The 20828-nt window shown below is 41.2% G+C and overlaps 1 protein-coding gene across 1 annotated transcript in view; it reads left to right on the plus strand.

Annotated features, from left to right (window-relative positions):
• The first annotated feature begins 1408 nt into the window (after positions 1-1408).
• The window catches only part of flrt2 (fibronectin leucine rich transmembrane protein 2), a 173941-nt gene continuing 154521 nt past the window's right edge, over positions 1409-20828 (plus strand). Inside the window, exons 1-3 of the mRNA XM_039782463.1 lie at positions 1409-1493; positions 2168-2302; positions 13319-13362. The gene's annotated coding sequence lies outside the window, so the exon portion shown is untranslated. The remainder of the gene's footprint in view (positions 1494-2167; positions 2303-13318; positions 13363-20828) is intronic.

The raw sequence follows: 20828 nt of genomic DNA on the forward strand, positions 1-20828 counted from the left end.
TTTTGCGTGGAAATCGTCAATTTATGCGCGAAAGTGCGGCGTATTTGAAAAAATGTGGCCCCCGCATGAATATGCGGACTTTGGCTGATTATGCATTGAATTATGCGATCGCATAATCGCGATTTTCTGGAGGGACTGATTATGGAAGGGATCACATCATAGATGGACCTTTTTCTTAAAAATGGGTGAATTATGTGTTTATTTCAACCAAACCAGAGTGGTGAAGGTTGGAACAGTGGCAAGATGAACCAAGACGGCTTTTGATAGTTTTATTTAGTTTTTGTTGACGTTAAATGAAGTGTGTTAAGATAAAATTACTGTTTATTTAAATGGAGTCTGGTGGATAGCGATTTTGGGGATGTTTCATGTTAAATGAGAAGGATCTTACTCTTTAACAAAAAATGTCTATCCCTGTAGGTAAGGGATCCTTTCCATAATGTTGTCAGACACTCAGAACAACAATCTGAGCCTGTGAGTGGCAAAACGAGCACTTTGGTGGATGTAAATTGAAGGTGCGCAATTGCACTAATAGTAGCTTGTATTGCGTCTTTCTTAATACTGGACCAATTTCAAAGACACAAAAACATTGCAAAATAGGGTCCAGGTTTAAAAAAAACAAAAAACAAGGTTACCCTTAAAGTACAATGTTGGTGTGTTTTTATTTTCTTGTACTGTATATGTCTGCTGCATTACATCTCAGTGGGGAAATATGAATACACTACTACATGCATTTGCTTTGCAGATCAAGATTTTTGCATGGAAAACATATGCTCACCTTTTGAAAATATGATGCATTAAGTAGTTAAGTCTCCACCTAGATCCACTAAAAGATTGAAATGTCTCTTACATGTTTATGCTCGAGTGATAATAATCCAATAACATGATATATCCCTCAAATCCACAGACCTCACTGTGAAAAGTTTTCATTGGAACTACTTTTTTACCAAAAATAGTCTGAAGTACGAGGACTGTTGAAAGCAAGACATGTGGAAACACTGGAAATGGGCAGCTTAATGAAAACCAATGCAATTATGCATTTCACTGGCGCACGTCTTATTTAGTTTAGTAAAGTCAAATGTACGACTCGTTGTTAAAGTGCCACTTATTGCTAGTGTAATTGCTGCGCTTTATTGTGTAATGGGATGTTTCATCAGTTGGAAAAACAGCATATTTCAAATATTGATTTCATCAGTTTCAATGAGGCATGCGCATCCATTCGAGCACACATTACTGTAATTATCATTGGCAAAGAAATACGGACTCAACAGTATGAAAACACAAGCCCAAAGGATCACTGAAAAAAAAAAAAAGGGAGAACAGCTCTGCAACGGAAAGGGTGGGCACCCACAATAAAGCAGATTTAATAAAGGTAGACTGACTCTGTCTTGCTCTTTCCTTCTGTGTTTAGAAAGCACACCTCCTCCATCCCCAACCCCAAGAAAGGAGAGCTCGGCGCTGGGCCTGGCCGCGGATCTACTGCGTTTGTCTCCAAGGTAAATAAACACCCGGTGGGGAAAGAACAGGGCATAATATATGGATGAACTTGCCTTCAGCATTCTTATCATTACAATAACACGGTTTCCCATGGTTAGAAATCTGTGGCCCAAGCTGTGTTGTTCTGCTTAAATTAAATTTATATCTGGGTGGAGATGCAGAGAAATGCAGCAGAGGGGGAAGTACACGAGCCACATTTAACATGTCATAAATTACACACATATTCTTCGCTCAGCTTGCTTTGATTAGTGGCCTTGGCAAACGCACGCACATTTTTCCAGTCGAGGCAAATTGGAAGACCAGTTAGTGCGCCGACACGATCTCACTCCAAGGTGTGTTAGGAAAGCACTCCGTCGAGCTCCGCTTCCCTTTTGTGACTAATGCTCGATGACAGGAAATTAGAATGTATAAAAAAACAATTCAAATCCACAACTTTAATCTCTGTAAATACATCAGTAAGTGATGAGCATTCTGTGCGTTTGAGATGCATTCCTTTTTAATTAAGAAAATGGATTGACTTTTCTTTGCACGGAGGCAGCCAAAACCAGGGGGCCGGGGCGGTTTTTTTCTTTTTTTTTTTTCGGGAATGATATCAGACTTTGAAATGCTACACTGGCTCGTTGAGATCCGCCAATCACGCTGACTTCTTCCTGGCTCTGTTTCCCGACCGCAGCGTGATCACGAAGCTGAGCCGGAAAATGCAGCTGGATTTGGCAGATGAAAAACTTTGAAATTGAGTTTGACAGTGTTGGAGTAGCAGTGAGCGATACCTAATACGGCGCAGAGGAAGGAGAGGACAGAAGACGAGGTGAGCGATGCCGCGGATCTGGATTGTTTGTGCCTTCGTGCTGGGAGGCATTTTCTGCCAAATACAAATAAACACACACAGACACACACACACACACTATATGCACAGGAATAGTAGGATTATTGCATCTACTGGGCACAGGCCCCAAAAAGTGAAAGGGCCCTAAATCCAAAAAGTGACTGTTATTTACATGTCTTGTTGGAAAGTCTAAAAGCTCAATCAAAACTACAGATCTCAGAGCTCCTGAAGTCCTTTGTCTGCCAATCCCTCGGCCACAGTATCCCTACATTAAAATGAATAAAGCAGTTTAAATATGTTTGACACCAGATCAGCTCTGCTTTGAAAATACAGCTTCACGTATCACTGTTTTTTCCCATAATATTGTGTGTAGTTTGTTTCCAACCTGGAGGTCGGGGGGCCCCGCAAGTGGCCGCAAGATAAACCTGAGTCGCCGCGAGATGATTAACAGGATAGAAAAGCAGAAAAGCATATTTCTGCTACACAAAATCGATTTTTTTTTTTCTTTTCTTCTAATTTTGGCACGTTGCAGTGGTGCCAGTATGCAGGAATTCATCATTTTCTGTTGCATGATTTCATTTTCCTTGGCACCTGTCCACCAGGTGTGCAACACTTACCCCTAGATTCCAGCAGGCGCGTCTGCGCTGCGTTCCAAACATCGCGGCCACTCAAGACAAATGCTCGTGAATTCACCAGCGACATAGGGACGTAGGATCCCTACAGAGAGAGAGCATTTTGTTAAAAAAACAACAACAAAGAAATCCTTTTTGTTTAATTAGAAACAACTCCGAAATCACCATCGCCAAACCAACCAGATGCCATTGAAATAAACAATATTTTAGTTTTTGGGGGATTTTTTTCCACTTTTTATTAGATAGTGAGAGTGGATAGACAGGAAAGGTGGGAGAGAGATGGGGGATGACACGCAGGTCGGACTCGAACCCGGGCCACTGCAAAGGACTCAGCCTACATGGGGTGCACGCTCTTACTGGATGAGCTAGAGGTCGCCCCAAAATAAACAATACTTTAAGCGACAGCGGGTAACTTAATGTTCATGTACAGCAAACTTATCGAGGGGTCAGAGGTCGTTGGTGGCTCAGCTGAGAACAGGAATCCTTCTACTTGCCCGTAAAGTTTGTAGATTTTTAGACATCCAAGAAGATAAAAGGTTGGCGCGAACGACGTGAATTAGGAGAAGTTGAGAACGAATCCCATTTTCTTTTGTATTGTCCCTACTAGGATGAGTTAAGAACGCCCATCCTAAATGAAATGTCTGTTCAAAATCCTGCAGTGTTGTGGTGCACTGATGACGAGCAAATGGAGTGGTTGTTTAGATTTAATGTTGAAGACTTTATGTCTCTAAAGCATGGTTTAAAAAAAAAAAAGACAAGAAGGTCTATTGGTTTAATTTATGTTGCCATCCGCTCTCTTCACTGGTTACCGATTGCTGCCCGCATCCGCTTCAAGACACTAGTACTTACATACAGGGCCACGAACGGATCAGCCCCAGCTTACATCCAGGACATGGTCAAACCCTACACCCCAACCCGCCCACTCCGCTCTGCATCAGCCAACCCACTTGCTGCCCCCCTCACAGCGAGGGACAACTAAACACTCAACGAAATCCCGACTGTTTGCTGTCCTGGCTCCTAAATGGTGGAATGAGCTCCTCATTGACATCAGGATGGCCGAAAGCCTACGCATCTTCCGCCGAAGGCTTAAAACATCTCTTCCGACTGCACCTTGGATATATATATATATATATATAAATATATATATATATTCTTAAAGCTGCAATTTCATATGGCTCTTTGTAGTTTTGCTTATTTAAAGCTAATGTACTTGCACTTCTTGTTGCACTTAATTGGAAGTCGCTTGGGATAAAAGCGTCAGCTAAATGACATGTAATGTAATGTATTCTGTTATCTGGTCCCTTGCTATAAATTATGGTGACTTCTCTTTTTTTGTGTGCATGACACTATAATAAAATGGTTCATCATTCAATCATTTATTAATTTTGGGTGTATAGAGCCAGCATATTTCCACATGTAAATGGACGGCTTTTTATAGTTTCATTTAGTTTCTGTCGACTTTGAATGAAGTGAAGTTTTACAATGATAAAATGACGTTTGTTGATGTTTATTTAAATGGAGTCTGGAGGGCTAGCGATAACAATTCCAGGGATGTTTCATGTTAAAGTTAACAAAAAACTTTTTTAATAAAAAGGTCGACCTCCGTAGGAATCCTTTCCAGAATGGTGTCAGACACTCAGAACAACAATCTGAGCCTGTCAGTGGCAAAAACAAGCACTTTCTGTGGATGTAAATTAAAGCTGCGGCAATCGCCCAAAAACTTACATTCTAGCTTGTTTCGCCGATGCAGACTGCAGCGTTCTCGCTTAATACTGGTCCAATGTCAAAGACCCCATCAGTCACTTAGACACGAAAACATGAGGAAATAGTGTCCAGGTTGAGGAAAAAAATAAAGTTACCCATTACCTTTTGGCACCTTGGTCTGTGCTGCGTTCCGGTTTTGTTCCGTCCTCCGCCACGCGCCATACCACACCAGGAGCGTCTCGTAAGCGGTGTGTCTTGCTGCCCGACTCGCAGGTCACATAGTCTCTACTTCGTACTTTACAGAACAATCGTGTGTGTATATATCGTGTGTTATTATAAGCTAGTATCTACCTTCCACTCCAAGCACTCCTGCAATTAAACTCCACGCCTTCTCTTCTCTGGTGTTGTCCTGATTAAAAAAAACAAAACAAAAATAACGAAACGGGGGAGCCGCTTCTGGGATGCGCCGTGGCGCAGCTGGTGGCTTATCAAACACAGTGGAAATTAGGGGTTAAGTCAGCCATTATTCTTAAGCACACACAGTCACAGTGTGTTAAAAAATAAAATAAAAATGAACAAAACCAAGTTAATTACACATCAAGCAGAGTGGAAAAGACATCACGTTCTACCTTTTAGCTTGAAGTGAAGACATTTCTTGTCACTCTCCTGCTAATTTTCATCTCCAAAACCACACCAGACACACACAAGACCATCTACACACTCTGCCGCACATACACACACACACACACACACACACACACACACACACACAAACGTCATTCTGTAATTACTGCTCCTTTGTATTTCTATCCACTTGAGTGTTACTAATAGAAAGAAAATGAGCAGCAAGTCGAACGTGCTTTGAAGTTTGCCAGCAACAATTGAGATGATTGATAGTTGGGTTTTTTGTAAATACTAGCAGGATGTTGCATCTGGAGCGTAAAATAACAACGTGAAACAGTATCAGGGAGAAAAGGCAATCGGTTTCCTGCTCGGCTCACTGATGCCGCCGGTGCTGCACGGCCACAAGCGCGGACGCCGGCGCTTAAACCGAGGAGAATGGGAGAGAAAATGGGAGAGAAAACACAAAGTGCATAGATAACTAAATCCGTAAATAATAGAATACATTTGTTCCTGGTGAAACGGCTTCTTTGGAGGACGATGCTCTCGGCGGTTGCCATCTGAGAGATGAGAAGAAGGGAGAGGGCGAGAGAAAAGAAAGTCAGAAGAGAGAGAGAGAATAAGCACAGCTCATCAGCTCGCTCGAGATAGTAGCTTGGAGGGGAGAGATAAAGCCATTTTGGCACAGTAAAAACTTGCATCCATCACCGTGCTTATCGGTCACTTGGGAAAGGTGCCTATAATAAATCGCCGACCGCAGCGTCAATAGCTCAGAGCCAGACAATGGGAGGCAGTGGAGCAGCGCTCTCTGCTTGTTTGAACAGTGTGACTTATTTGGAGGGCAATCAAACAGAATGGAGATATTTAGAACGTGAGCTCACTTCATATCTAGCCAGAGGGAGATATGAAGGAGCAGTGATGGCTTCCAGGTTTTTTGGAGGAGAGCGCGGGTGGAAAAGGTGAAGGAGATTGTGGTCGCTTTAAGACAACTGACAACCTCTTCGTCTTTGTCTTCCTCTCATCCCGCAGAGGGTCAAAGGTTCAGCTTCCTCTGAGGTTGTCCGCACTCTGTAATAAACAGTCCCTCCAGAAAAACGTGATTATGCGATCGCATAATTCAATGCATGATCAGCCAAAGTCCACATATTTATGCGGGGGCCGCATTTTTTCAAATATGCCGCACTTTCGCCGCATAAATTGCCGATTTCCGCGCAAAATATGCGGCGCTTGCATGATTTCATAATCCCCGCATTTCCGTTGCAAAAAAGTCACATATATCTTAGCAGAAGGTTGAAAAATGTTGCGTTTACTTCACACAAGAGCTGTCATTTTACCCTGTTGCCATGGGAACGTTATGAAGTGACGCAATTACGCGACGTGAACATCATCGAAAAGCAGGGTGTTGGGGGAATCACTTTTTTTCTCTCTTTTTCATCAAACCGCAAAATTTGCAATTTTTGGAGGTTCCCGCAATTTCATCCCATAACATTGCATAAATATCCCGCATGTTCCATCGCATTTTTTAAGAAAACGTGCCGCATAATCAAGGATTTTTGCCCACAGCAATCACAAAAAAACTCAATTTTTCTGGAAGGACTGAATAAATAGGGAACCTGTTGATGTCAGGTTTCAGTTCAGATCATGTGCGGCAGTTCACTCATAATGCTTCCCCAAATGTATCTGGCCATGGAGATAGTTTTAGATTGTAGTTGTCAAGGTTTTAAGATATCTGACTCTGGCTCTTTTAAAGCCCAGTTCGGCCTTTGTCTACAACTCTGCCATTGTGACTGGTGACAAGTTGGTAACTGACTTGGCCAGCTGACTTCGCTATTGGCTGCTGAAACCTCGCGCCTCTGCCTCGTACGTCGGCACCAAATGCCGAGGGCTGTGACAAATTGTCGGTATTTGACGCCCTGGGAAAGAACGGGCCGATAAGAACACAATCGGGGACAGGGCTGGGTAACAAAGTCAGTACTTTTTAGTAGGGGTGGGAATCACCAGAGGCCTCACGATACGATATCATCATGATACTTATGTCACGATCCGATATTATTGCGATTTTAAACAAATTGCAATATTCTGCGATATATTGAAATGTATTACCTTTTTTCCAACTTCTTCCCAATTTCAAATGATGTCCCCAAAGGAAAATTCTGTCAACATCTGTTTTATCTTAAAAGATACATTTCTCAGTTTGTTCATCTCACGCAAAATGGGATTGTCAAGCAGACAGACTGACCAACACATCTATCATAAAATATCGATACTTGGCGTCTGTGTATCGATACAGTATTGCCACGAAAAATATTGCGATACTATGCTGTATCGATTTTTTTTCCCCCACCCCTACTTTTTAGGCACCCGCCGAATTGCCTCCTTAGTGTCGAGTATCGAAAAATGCCTCGTCATTCAATACCCATTTTCGATACCTTGAGGAGTAGCCTCATCACTGTCAGTGAGCCAATAAGCATGCAGCACGCTTCTACCAAGATCTAATAGTGCTTGTGATTGGCTGTTTTGCGTAACGTCTCGTAGAGGCACCCAGAAGAAGAAAAAAAAATCAATGTTACGCACAGAGCTCACGTAGTAGCAGCTGAATAATAAAAACCAAAAAAAAAGATTTGTTTATTAATGTTGTAATATTTTTTTGTTTTATAAAATTGGTGTTGAAAAAAGTATTGTTTAGGAACCGGTATCGAAGTCACAGTATTTGTATCGGTACTGGTATCGAACGGTACCCAGCCCTAATCAGGAAGCGAGCATGGTTTCCGTTTCTGCCCGTCCAGACTAAAACACAACCCCCCGGAGTTTCAAACCTCTCCGTTTTAAGGGGCACGGGAACGCCAGCGTAGTGTGGACACGAGTGGATGTAACCCAAGTCGGTTTCGCTTCGTTTGTCGGCTTCACGCAGCAGAGCAGAGCTTCAAATCCTGCTCTCGGAAATCAACGGGTGAAAACATGAGAAATTGAGCGTATCAGTAGTCGTATTACAGTGAAAACACACCGGGCGCGTATGCGGCGGCCCGCACGCCACAGCGATCGTTGCGGCATCACCTCTATTTTTTGCGCGCGACGCGAGCGAATGGGTCAGGCCAGGCAGGTAATCGCATACGGTGCAGCCGGATACTTGACAAAAAAAATCTAACCTTTCAAAATAAAACGCTTAGGTCCATGGAGATTTTGGCTGTCTTGACTTCTCACAGCGAGACATGCGATCAGGCACACAGAGAGAGAGACCGACGGACGGACAGAGAGAGTGACACACACACACACACACACACACACACATAGCCACATATAGGCTACGATTACCACTGTTTTCCCCACTCATCCTGTCTCTTTCTATCAGCGAGAGAGAAAGAGAGAGCCAAAAGGAGAAGGATCGCTTTGTGACCGGCACATAGAATTACGCGTCTGGTATGAATGACCGGACCTGGGAATAGGCACGTATCTATTATCCCGGCGTGTTTTCACCGTTACAGATCCCGAAACAATTCGAAAATGTTACTTCTACAGCTGCCAATAGCGCATCGTCAGAGCAGTGCTGCACTGTGACAGAAATGGACAGGGAATGGTTTGTCAGGAAGTTAGCTGCTAAAAAAATGTCTTCCGAAAAGGAAAGCGTTTCATGACTTAGGTGGAAGTCGGACGAGGGGACGCAACGATCCCCGAAGATGGACAAGAGAATATTATAGAGTGGGCGACGTTACCCGAAATTCTCTCTAACTTGAAATTCATTTTCATCCAGTTCAGGAAATAAATCAAGCATTCATTTGGCCTTTCACTTTGGCCCTTCCCTCAGTCCCTTTGGTCTGACCCTTTTAATTACGGGGCACGAATTCCAGTAATTAGTTTTCATACGCTGAAGCGTTTCAGAAAAAGAGTATAACCAATACATGAATATTATTCAGCTCCGATTAAATCCCAGGATCTTTGATACCACGCGTCTTTGTGATCATATCAGTGCAGGTCAGAGTTGAGAGAAAAGCTCCAGTACCACCACAGAGATGAAAATACTGCATTGTTTGCTTTCCTCTCGGCCGGTGGATTGTGCTGCACACACACAACCCATCACAGCGAGTGATTCTTTTTTTTAGTACCCATGCTGCCCTTCTATTTTTTATTTTTTATATTGGCAGTGGGAGCAAATCTGCTCTGTGGGGATTGAAACATTGGCCTTGTAGAGCTGCGCTAGCTCCGAAGACAGACGGTAATCCTCTGGCAAACCCCGGCTCATCCCAGCCCATCATTACATCTCCCTGACCTAGAGCGCCGCTTCCGAAAAAAAAAAAACCCTCTTCCTCCCTTCCTCCACCCCCTTCCTTTGCTCTCCCGGAGAGAAAAATGATGCTTCCCCCTCGACCTTATTACCATTTCAAAGATTTCCCACAAAATCAGTCCACATGGCCCCGCATTAGACTGGTGGCAGGGGGGCACAGTGCTCTCGGATTCCAAATGTCTCCGAAAGTTAAGACACTGGGAGGCGAAGCAATATTCTGCTGCTATGCAGCCAAACACAGGGGCAAGTATTCCTGACCCGACTTCAAAGTTGCAGTGGGGAGCGAGGCAAGGCTTAACCGTCACGGCCTGACTACACAGCGATCCAGGCCAATAAAGAGACACATGCACAGATTCTCTGAAAGGAAGTACTTTTAATGATTTGCTCTTTCCATGATTCAATACTTCTATAGCGGCCTCCGCTGAATAACCGAGAAGTCATTTTGTTGGCAATGAATGCTTGAACGCAAGTTCATTTAATTTGTTGGCCCTCACTCAAACTTTGATTTAAGCGGTTATCCAATTTAATTGAAGTGGTTACATTGTCTCTTGGGCAGCGTTTTGAGCAGAGAGAAATACGATTTGCCCATACAGGACTAGCACTTTAGTGACATTTAGGAAACTGTGGCCTGTGCTCTGTTGTCACAAACGGCGCCGCGGTGAATAATCAGTTTTTCAGAGGCGAACTGAAATGTGATAATGACGCTCAGCAATGACGGATAGTCTCCTGTGGAACTACAAAGACGGCAAGGAAGGTGAACTTCTGAATGCAGCTTCAAAAAAAAGGTTCACCTTGCCACTTCAAAAGCACCCATCTTGACACGCTGCAGTGATGTGATTTCATATTAAAGAAATGCAAAAAAAAACAAAACATCCATTTATTCTTCGATTCCGAAGGCATGAAACACTGGTGAGAGGATAAATAATGCTGACGCTCCTTTGCTGTGTGCAAGGGCATTCATTCCATCTCGGGTGTGATTGAAAAGCCCTAGTGCCTTGGGTTCAAAGCACTATTACATGGCACTGTGTCTGGGTTTTTTCATCTCAGATGGGTATCTGGGGGCCGACATGGAGACAGATAGGATATCAGAGCCGAGGATGATACAAGGATCGCCTCTGAAAATCAATCGGCAGACAGTCCTACATTGGTCTCGCCTATTTATTTCTGCATCGCTGTGTGCAAGGCCCTTCATCAGTTCAGGCTTCTGCACAAAGCCCCCACACATAAAGCCACGTACGGTCCCAGTGAGCCACACAGACAGAGAGAGTGGCATGTGACATCCTCATTTTTTTGTTTCTTTTCAACAGACAAACCATGACTGCCGCACAGAAAGAAAATACATTTGCATATTAAGAATACAGTACCCATTTTTATTTAACAGTATCAATTATTATGCAGAGATCGTTCGTATAGCATTCCTATATTCCATATATTTAAAGGTCCCATGGCATGAAAACTTCACTTTATGAGGTTTTTTAACATTAATATGCGTTCCCCCAGCCTGCCTATGGTCCCCCAATGGCTAGAAATGGTAATAGGTGTAAACCGAGTCCTATATATTATGAGGTCATAAGGAGCAAGTTTATCTCCCCTTTCTCTGCTTTACCCGTCCAGAGAATTTGGCCCCCCCATGAGAGAGAGACATCATAGCTTTCAAACAAGCAAAGTGGCAGTTGGTCAAGGCCACAGACTGGGCCCCCCCCCCGCCTCTCTCCTCCTCAATAGCTACAGCCACAGAAATAGCACATCCTAAGGAAAGCTCATTGTGGGACTGGCTCTAGTGGCTGTAATTCTGCACCAAGGCTGAATTTTGGAAAAGAGACTTCAGATACAGTATTAGGGGACCACTAAGGTCTATATAAAAGAGACTTCAGATACAGTATTAGGGGACCACTAAGGTCTATATAAAAGAGACTTCAGATACAGTATTAGGGGACCACTAAGGTCTATATAAAAGAGACTTCAGATACAGTATTAGGGGACCACTAAGCTCTATATAAAAGAGACTTCAGATACAGTATTAGGGGACCACTAAGGCCTATATAAAAGCATCCAAAGAGCACCATGTCATGGGACCTTTAAGAATTTTGCTTGGAAAAGACCTTTTCTGAAGTTCACGTTTTAGCAAGGATGTGAATGGGGAAGCCTGGTTTCCAATGTGGAATATGATGTTTTTGTGTTTCAGTGTGTCTATATAGGGCTTACAGGGGTCTATATCTGTGGTTTCTAATCTGGGGGTTGGGACCCTTGAAGGGGTCACAAGATAGATCTGAAGGGTCACATAATTTACAAAACAGGCCATAAAGAAAAAATAATTTCTCTACATAAATTCTTTTTCTGACTTTTTTCAAATTTTGTTTTACCTCTTCACGCCTCGTAAGACAAAACAACGTGAGAAGGAAAACTCTTGAATTCTTTATATTTCATAGTTTAAATTGGTAACCATGCCTACATTAGAGTTGCAACTAATCGATTAAGGCAATTAATTATTAATTATAAAACTAACTTTGTGTCATAGTTGCTGAAACTGACCCTATGTTCCAGTAGAACTACATGAAGCAGGTCATTAAAAAAAAGAAATCTGTCTCCTCTGACACAGCCTGGACTGTGATTTGCAAAAATCCACCGCTCCCTGTTCAGATGCACCAATCATTGCCGGGGGGGGTGGGGTGTCTAACTGCGTGTCAATCATTGCTCATGCACATGGGGGGAGGGGCTTAAGAGACAAAGAAAGAGAAGAGAAAAAAATAGTTGCCAACTAATTTGATCATAAATTAGTTGGCTCTATGCATGACATCATACACGTTATACTCCAGTGTTTCTCCGGGCCTAATTTCAGATAATTAGCATTAGCTAAATCGGTCATCTTGAGCAGATTGTTTTGACGGACACACGCATGATTACAGGTCAATTTTTAAAAACAAACGTTAACTGACTGAAATTCCTTCCATCAGTTTTTTCTCCGTTTTGTGATGGATCTCGCATTGCCAGACCTATCTCTACAGCGGTGTGGACTAAGGTCTGGCTACACCACACATACATTCCAGGATAGGAGAAAAAAAAACGCTCTGGGTTGTTTGCATTTTTTTAAACCAATCAGAAACGTCTCAGGCGGCGCTAATCTCTGTTCACAGCGACGGTGGCTCTGCAAATTAGTCTCGGGGAGGAACATTTGCACTCCGCAAAAGGAAACGCCACACATAATATGAAATGAAGTTAACTGTTCCTACAATACAGTAACGTGAGCTGTTTAAATTAGATGGATACGTGGTTACACGTCATTTGCTCTTACCAGTGTATTGCCGTGAGTACTTCGTCCACAGCAATCCCGCCAGTCGCTCCCAAACCGTCCCACTTAGAGCGTAAATTTTTACAATCATTCCCAGAAAGAACCAAGGCAGCCTGGTTGCACGTTCCCTATTTTCTTCAAAACTTGCCATTTTCAGCATGTAGCTTGCTAGCTTGAAGTTTGTTGCTGTTTCCTGAAGGGAACGGAGTTTGAGAACGGCAACACACAGAGAGAGGAGGGCTAGGGATATGAGACGATTAACCTGGAAATGTACTGTTGTTGATCCAGACTAAGGTTAGGGCTAACCCTAACCCATTATGAACGTTATCATTATAACGTTAAGTTTGTTAAATGTATCTAGATTCTACATCCATATTTCTAAGGCAGCCTAGTCAGTTACATTTTTGTGCCACATTCATTGGCATTCCCTACCTTGCATTTTCAGTAAACGGTGAAAACATTTTCTCTCACAGGAAAGACTTCTTCTGCTGAGTCGCTCTCCAGCTGCAGAATACAGGTAGTGAACACAACAAGGTCACACATCCTCTCTGTTGGTTGCTGGAAGTTACAAGTAGAAGACGGAGGGATGCAGCACAAATAGGTTACATCACTTTAATATCACACACGATAATACTGCAAGCTTTATAACGAGAGTAAGTAAGTGCAAGTGCATTCAACGGTGGATTGTTTTTCTATTCTTACAGTATATGAGCCAATGGTTTGGTTCCTGGCTCTGCAGGTCAACAGCAGCTTTTCTTCCACTTCCACCTTTCCATCCTTTTTATGAAGAAAGCTGCCTGTAAAGCAAAGACATAAAGCTCGCTCCGCTGACAATGTGACCTTTTAGAATTTCTGAAAAAGATGGCGAAAATATTCCTCACTCCGTAACGCATTACATCTAAAGGTTAACGACTCTACTCCATCTATTCGTCCCACAAGCTCTCCTTCCATTCCTTCACTTGGCATTGATCCAAGCAGAGAAAAGTCTGCGTTTGCAAACTAAACACTTCAACTTCTGGAGAATTAGCAGGATTAATTATCCTCCAGGCAACCCAGGCAAATAAATAAAAAGGAAAAGCTTCTTGGCTGCTGCTAAGGAGCGAAGAGGAAAGTAACAGGTTGCTAAACCATGTTAACTGCCCTGAAACACAACCCAACAAACAGGTTTGTGTGGGTTAAATTGCAAGCTGGGAGCAGAAAAATGGCTGGATTAGCTGCTTACTTGGTGTCTCAAAACCCTTATTTCTAAACCCATTCCAGGATCAAGCTCTCCTCAACAAGGTCTTTCCTGTTAATAATCCTGTAGGGCTAAGAGAGAGGAGTCATTCTTTTTTTCTTTTAAAGCTATAATCATAGATTTAGTTCAGTCACTTAGGTGCAGCAATAGAAGATGTAAGCACAGCATTTAGAGTATCAGCTTGTACAGTTCTAGTAAAGATATGGTAATTATGCTAGTAAACAGCTGCCTATTTACTGATCCAGCAGATGGAACACAACATTAGCATTCATTCAGAGTTGAGTTTCTGGACACCTGATGAATGTAAATCCAATATGCTACGTACTGTATGTACATGCTACGCTAGGTTCACCTGCTGGTTGGTAACTTTGTCTGTCTGCATTAAGTCCTGGGCGGGTAGCGTACAGTGGGTTATCAGGACTGTTTCACCAAATACAGCTGCCTGCTGCAGCTGGAAACAACACGGATGAGAGCGATGAGACTGAACGAAAACAGTAAAGTTGGGGTCGTAAAGCCATAACAATGAGCTGAAAGACGCTCAACCAATTGCTAGAGGTGAGGGAAACTGCAGAGCCTGGTGGTGGTCGTGGGGCAGCTGTCGCTCAGGAGGTAGAGTGGTCGTCTACCAATCGGAAGGTCGGGGGTTCAATCCTTGGCCCTGCAGTCCCTGTTGGTGTGTCCTTGGGCCTTGGGCAAGACACTGAACCCCGAATTGCGCCATTGGTGTGTGAACGTAGTGTATATATGACGTGCAGGTAGCACCTTGTATGGCAGCCTCGGCCACAAGTGTGTGAATGGTGTCTGGTTTAAGCGCTTTGAGTAGTTGTTAAGACTAGAAAAGTGCCATATAAATTATTAATTATTAATTAATTATTAATTATATATTTGATAATTTTGTCACAATGACCATTGAAAATCAGATATCACGATAATCTTAACCAAATACATCAATATTGATATTGCGACGATATTGTAGGGTTGACAATTGGTGCTTTCACAAAATATTTTTTACAATGAGATTTTAGATAAACAATCATCAATAATGTGATAAACAGTTTCAAGTAAAATTATAGAGGAGCAATAAATATATATTTGTTCAGCTATATACTGACTGTTTACATGCATGCACAAAAATAGTGTGATGTTAAAACAAATCTGCAATTCTTCAAATGATATTCCCCCAAAATGTTTCACAGCAGATTTTCTCAGAAAATTTAGTTAGTATGCGCTTGTTATTATCAATTTAGACAACGTAATTGTATAATCACGATATCTCAATATAAGATTTCATCACGATATGATGCCATTGAAAGAAGATAAATTATTGAATTGAATTATTGCCCAGCCCTACATTGTTAATAGGAAAATAAAATAGTAATGTACTCAAGAGGAGTGACAACCAATGGGATTCTCTTCCTTGCCAAAAGTAGGTGTCCCTTCTTTTCCAGTTGTGTTACTCTTTGGCAAAATGCTAGTGCAGCTTTAAAAATAAATTATTTGGGAGGGCATTTACTAAAAGTACAGAAGCTCAAATTATATATACAATGTACTCAAACAGAATTTGACAACAGTACAGTCAAAAAAAGACTTGGGCAGTCATATATTTTTTTTATTGTTTTGACTCTACTCCAGCACATTTGAATTAAAAGAATGACTTAAAGGTTTAAGTGCTGACTGATTTGACTTTAAGGGTGTTTGAGGTTGTTCACATACATTAGGGTTACCACACACACATTATTGGGTGAAAATGGATTTGAATATACAGACATAAGTCAATGAAAGGTTTCCAGGGTCACACCTTACTTCTAAGCACTAAACGGGTCTTTAAACTGGATGAACACCTCAATGGAGGCACGCCTTCAAATAAAAGCTGTTAAGTCGTTGCTTTCACCTCATAGTCAGTGTTTCATTTCAAATCCAGTGTGCTGGTGTACGGAGCCCAAACAAAACAAAATGTGTCATTGATGTCTGTAGTAAACCTGAAGGGGAGCATTGACAGTGTATTATTGCCAGCCCTTCACTGCCTGTTAAGACAAAGTCAATAGCAGGATTTACACGCGTATGGTTATTGGATACTGGCCAGGCTCCGTCTTATTGGGGTTAAACCGTTTACATTAACCTGTTTTACCTCCAACTACCGCTCCCCTGTTTGCATAAATAAACCAGATAACTCAACTCAACTCAACTGTTACTTAATTCCTACGGCGTCTAATCCACGAGTTGAACGTTCCCCAACAGAAAGCAGTTTAAACTGTTGCTTTTTTAATCGTTTTAAATGGCTGATCTCATGGTAAATTTGTATTCAGTCATATTAAAATGAAGCAGAAATGACTGAATTCAGATTAGAATTCAAACTAACTCAATCACTCAATTGAACAAAAAATTGCATGACATTTTTAGAAAATGCGCTTTTTCGCTTTCTTGTCAAGAGTTAGGCCTACATGAAAAGATTGATGCCACTCTTATATTTGTACATTAAAAAGGAAGCTACAGCAGGTGATATGAGCTTAGCAGAAAGCCTGAAAAAGATTGATTTGATTGGAACAATAAAACGTCTAAAGACAATATTTTGTGGTTTTCTTGCCCCCGTGCAGTGCTTTTCTGGAGTCCTAGTCACTACACTTGGCCAAGAAACCGTCCCGCACATAACCCCGTTACTTAGTGAGCTTTAGAGGTGCTCAAAGTAAGATTTTGTTACCTTTGGACAGAGCCAGGCAACTTAACATGATAACATGTTGGTTTTAATGCAGTTCTGAAATGGATTTAACAGATACAAATTCAATCTGACACCATTCTTTATGTGGAATCCAATAAGCATTTCATTATTTTCTTTTGGTTTATTTAGACAATATTAAAGAACAGTGTGAGGTACGAAATGGAGAAAGAGCTGTGGTGGGATTCGATCCTTTTGGGCTCACATGTGTTTCTGGGTGGAGATAATGATTGTTTATGTGAAATTTATAATATATAGTAAATGAAGCAATAACAGGAAGGACTGACTTCAGCTGACTGTGCCATTACATATGCTTTTGACTGTGGTCTATCATCACTCACTCTGAGAAAGTAATGGCGGTCGGCTTTAAAGGCTAACTCAGCATGATATGACGGCCATATTAAACAGACCCTGGAACAGCTTATTGGTGTGTATTGCCTTACACTGAAAATTCCCTTTAACCTTGAGATGATCTGGGATAGGCCGATAGGTATGCATCTGTCAGTGGATGGTATAGTATGTCCAAAATGTTACCGCCTCTGTTTATATTGGAAAACCTTTCTTTCCTTTTATGGAGTAAAGCATTTAACGTGAAATGATACTGTACTACTGACATAAGTAGTAAATGTCTGTTTTTATGGTTCTTTGTTCCCTTTCTCAGACTTATGCAGTGCTTTGCCAGCCACACACACACACAGACACACATACTGAAACCACACAATTATTATCACAGCTTTCCAGAGGCAGCAAAGCAGCTGCTGTTTCACTTGATCTTTTATAATGGGAACAGCAGCAAAGAGTCAGAAATGACATCTCGGCTCACAACACTATTCCAACACTTCCTATAGCATGACCCCAGAGTCGCTGAGAAAACTCAAAGTCTGGCTGTTGGTGGAAAAAATAATGTAAAGATTGAATTATAGACCGCCAATAACAGACGCAGTAGGGGATTAAATTGAGGTCTGATTGACATTTACTGAATGTGACAGTCTTGCCAGCTGTACATTTTGTATGACAGAGATTCCAGAACACTGGAACACGATCATGGCTCATTTGATACCAGGAAACTTCAACACATTGAATAGGACTCAGTGTGTGAATGATGCACTACAGCATTTACTATGTGTTGAATTTTACCATTGTTAGTTTCATCAACAAAAACTATGGTGAAAAGTTGGCCTATTTGAGGCCAATTTTCTTTTCATAAGGAAAACCAGACTAAAACATGATAAAAAAAAAAATGAGTACTTAAAAATGAAAAATATAACAATGCGTTTCAATTGTTCCAATTGAAAAAGACAATGAATCACAAATAATATGCTTCTGATTGGTAAATTGATCAAAAATATGTCTTGACCTGTTGGACTTAACACTAAGACCACCAGACACTTTAGGGGTACCATTACTTGCCAAACCCACTGCGCAAGAGTTTCTGTATCTTTTGTTTGAGCTGATGGGCAATTATGGGCAACCATTTTTAAATCACAACCCCCAATGTCGTTGGCATTGGCTCTGGCGTTTCTAGTGTTAAATGGCGCTTCTCCTGGCAAATGAATGTTTTTGTCAAAAGCACAGAAAACCCATCTTTTTGGTTTTCTTAATGTGTTTCTATCATTATGACTATATCATTGTGTACAGAATAGGTATTTAGTAAAAAGGAGGGAAACCTAGCATTAACAATGATGGATTAACTTACATTTTTGGATACATTTTAAATGGCATGGGCTGTGGTTGTTCTAGTGTTAAGCAGCATCTTGCATTACAGGTTAACATGTATGTCTCCGCTAGTAATGTTAGCTAACGGAACAGGTTCTTAGAAGGAAAAACAGTAATTTAATTTACTAATTTATGGACTAAATGCATCCATAATCCCACTGGAAAGTAGATAAGATGTCAAAACAGCTGAGTCAAACTATGGAAAGATGCAGACTAGCATGCTAACATATAGACAAAAGTAAGCTAACTTTAACGCTAACGCAGATGTTGCCTACAGTCAACTATATTTGGTATTTACATCTGTGGGAATGACTAAAGGGTTAATGTAGGATGTTAGCCACCTAAATCTTCACGTAGCCTACATGTTTGCCAAAGAAATATTACTGTTAATGTCATAGCCTATATTTTAGCTGCTCGTCTCAAGCTAGTTAACAACTGAGAGAATATAGCTTCTACAAGCAGTGAACACAGGTAGTTGCAATAATGCCAACAGTAAAGTGTCTCTGTCCTAACAGCCAGAGTTCGGGAACTGTATTTACTGGGGTGAGGTTAGTGAGTCTATTGTATTGCAATCCTGTACAAACAGTTAACTAATAACCGTTTATGCTAACCTCACAATAGACAAAAACATCTTGACTTTGATGGAAACTGTACACAACAAAGATGTTGACTAGCCTCAAAATTATTAGCTATAACAATTAAAATGCATTGAATCAAGTTTCACTAATAAAAAACAAAACTAAAAGGTATTTTCCATTCAACGGCACGTTTCCATTCACTAAAAATGAATAATCAAATTACTAAAATGTGGCTTTTTATAGTGTACAGAAACTGGTGCTAAAAATGAATCACGGTTCTAATGGCGTAATTTAGCTCGCAGGTAAATAAGACAATCCTGCTAAGCTAGTGGAGTCTATTGCTTTCATCCCCATCATGTCAGTGCCTCTGGGTTATTTAATTTGAAGAAATCCTAGCGCATGTGGTCTTTAGTTTTAACCTTATACTATTTCAGCAATACTACCAGAATTTGAATGAAATTGAATGCAATTTTTACACTGATGGCCCTTAAGGTCATACCCAATTAAGTTCCCAAATCCTTCTATTTATAGTCACTCTTTGCACATTAAATGCATTTTTTTATGCAGAATATTGCAGGAACTACATTATTTTAAGCATTTGTTATTGCCTTTATTCTTTATATTTATTGTTTTCACCCCTTAGCTTCTTATTTTTCCTCCCAGATATCAATAGGGCCCCTTTGAAAGCCAGAGCATTGTTGTTGCATACATTAATATGTGTCTGCCAACTGAGCCAGCAGGAGCGCACACTCATACACTTAGCTTACATTTTTCTCCATTGATCCTGGTGTTTTATCTCTGGAGAAATACTGTAAATCTGCTCCAACTAGACTCAACAATATATCATGATATTGTTGTTTTCACATTCACACAATTTGGCATACACAGATTGAAAAGGTAAGGGAGACCAAATACAAAATAAAATGTAGAAAATTGCTCAATTCTGAGTATTTGCTGTAGAATTGATGCAATAAACCTATATTACACTTCTAACAGCCTGCTGCCTCAGCAGCAGCAGCATATAGCTACCCACACAGTGATGGGAGGACTAGGGCAGATGATGTAATGGCTTCAGAAAGTAAATCTTTTTCATGTAAAGTTATCTTTTACCTTGTTCCATCTATCCTCATTGAGAGTAATGGAGATTTTACGACGAGATAATAACTATTCAACGCAAATTCCTTTTAATGCCAATGATTTTTTATGCACGTTCAGTGATTTGGGCCTCGGGTTGCTCCGTAGTTTGAAAAATCAGGGGCCGCTGCAGCAGTAACATTGTGGTCGGCTAGCAGAAAGTAACCTTCATGAGCTGAAATGGGGGAAAAAAAGTGTTTTTTGAATGGCAATTTCAATTTCAAAGCCCTTCCAGATGGTTCTTTCGACAAGACTAAAGTTATTTGCATGTACTGTCAATGTGAACTGAGTTACCATCGGAGTACGTCCAGTCTCAAATACCACTTGCTAGTTAAGCATTCGGCTGATGCTGAGAACCCTCCTCCCCCTCGCCAAAGGCACGCTACGCTAGATAGTTTGCCACGGAGACGCCTGGACAACTGTATGTAATGTTGCATTCAGGTCAATATGCCCACCTGTTGTTGCTTGATGGGCTTGAGTTTGCCATATTATGCTTTTAGCATATTTTTTGAGCATACTGTACCTTTGCCGAAATTCTTGACAGTATTCATCATTGTTTTGGATTGTTGCAAAAAAAAACATTTGCAAAAAGCAAGCATATTTGT

This window comes from Perca fluviatilis, chromosome 18 (assembly GCF_010015445.1).
Source record: "Perca fluviatilis chromosome 18, GENO_Pfluv_1.0, whole genome shotgun sequence".
Classification (NCBI taxonomy): Eukaryota; Metazoa; Chordata; class Actinopteri; order Perciformes; family Percidae; genus Perca; species Perca fluviatilis.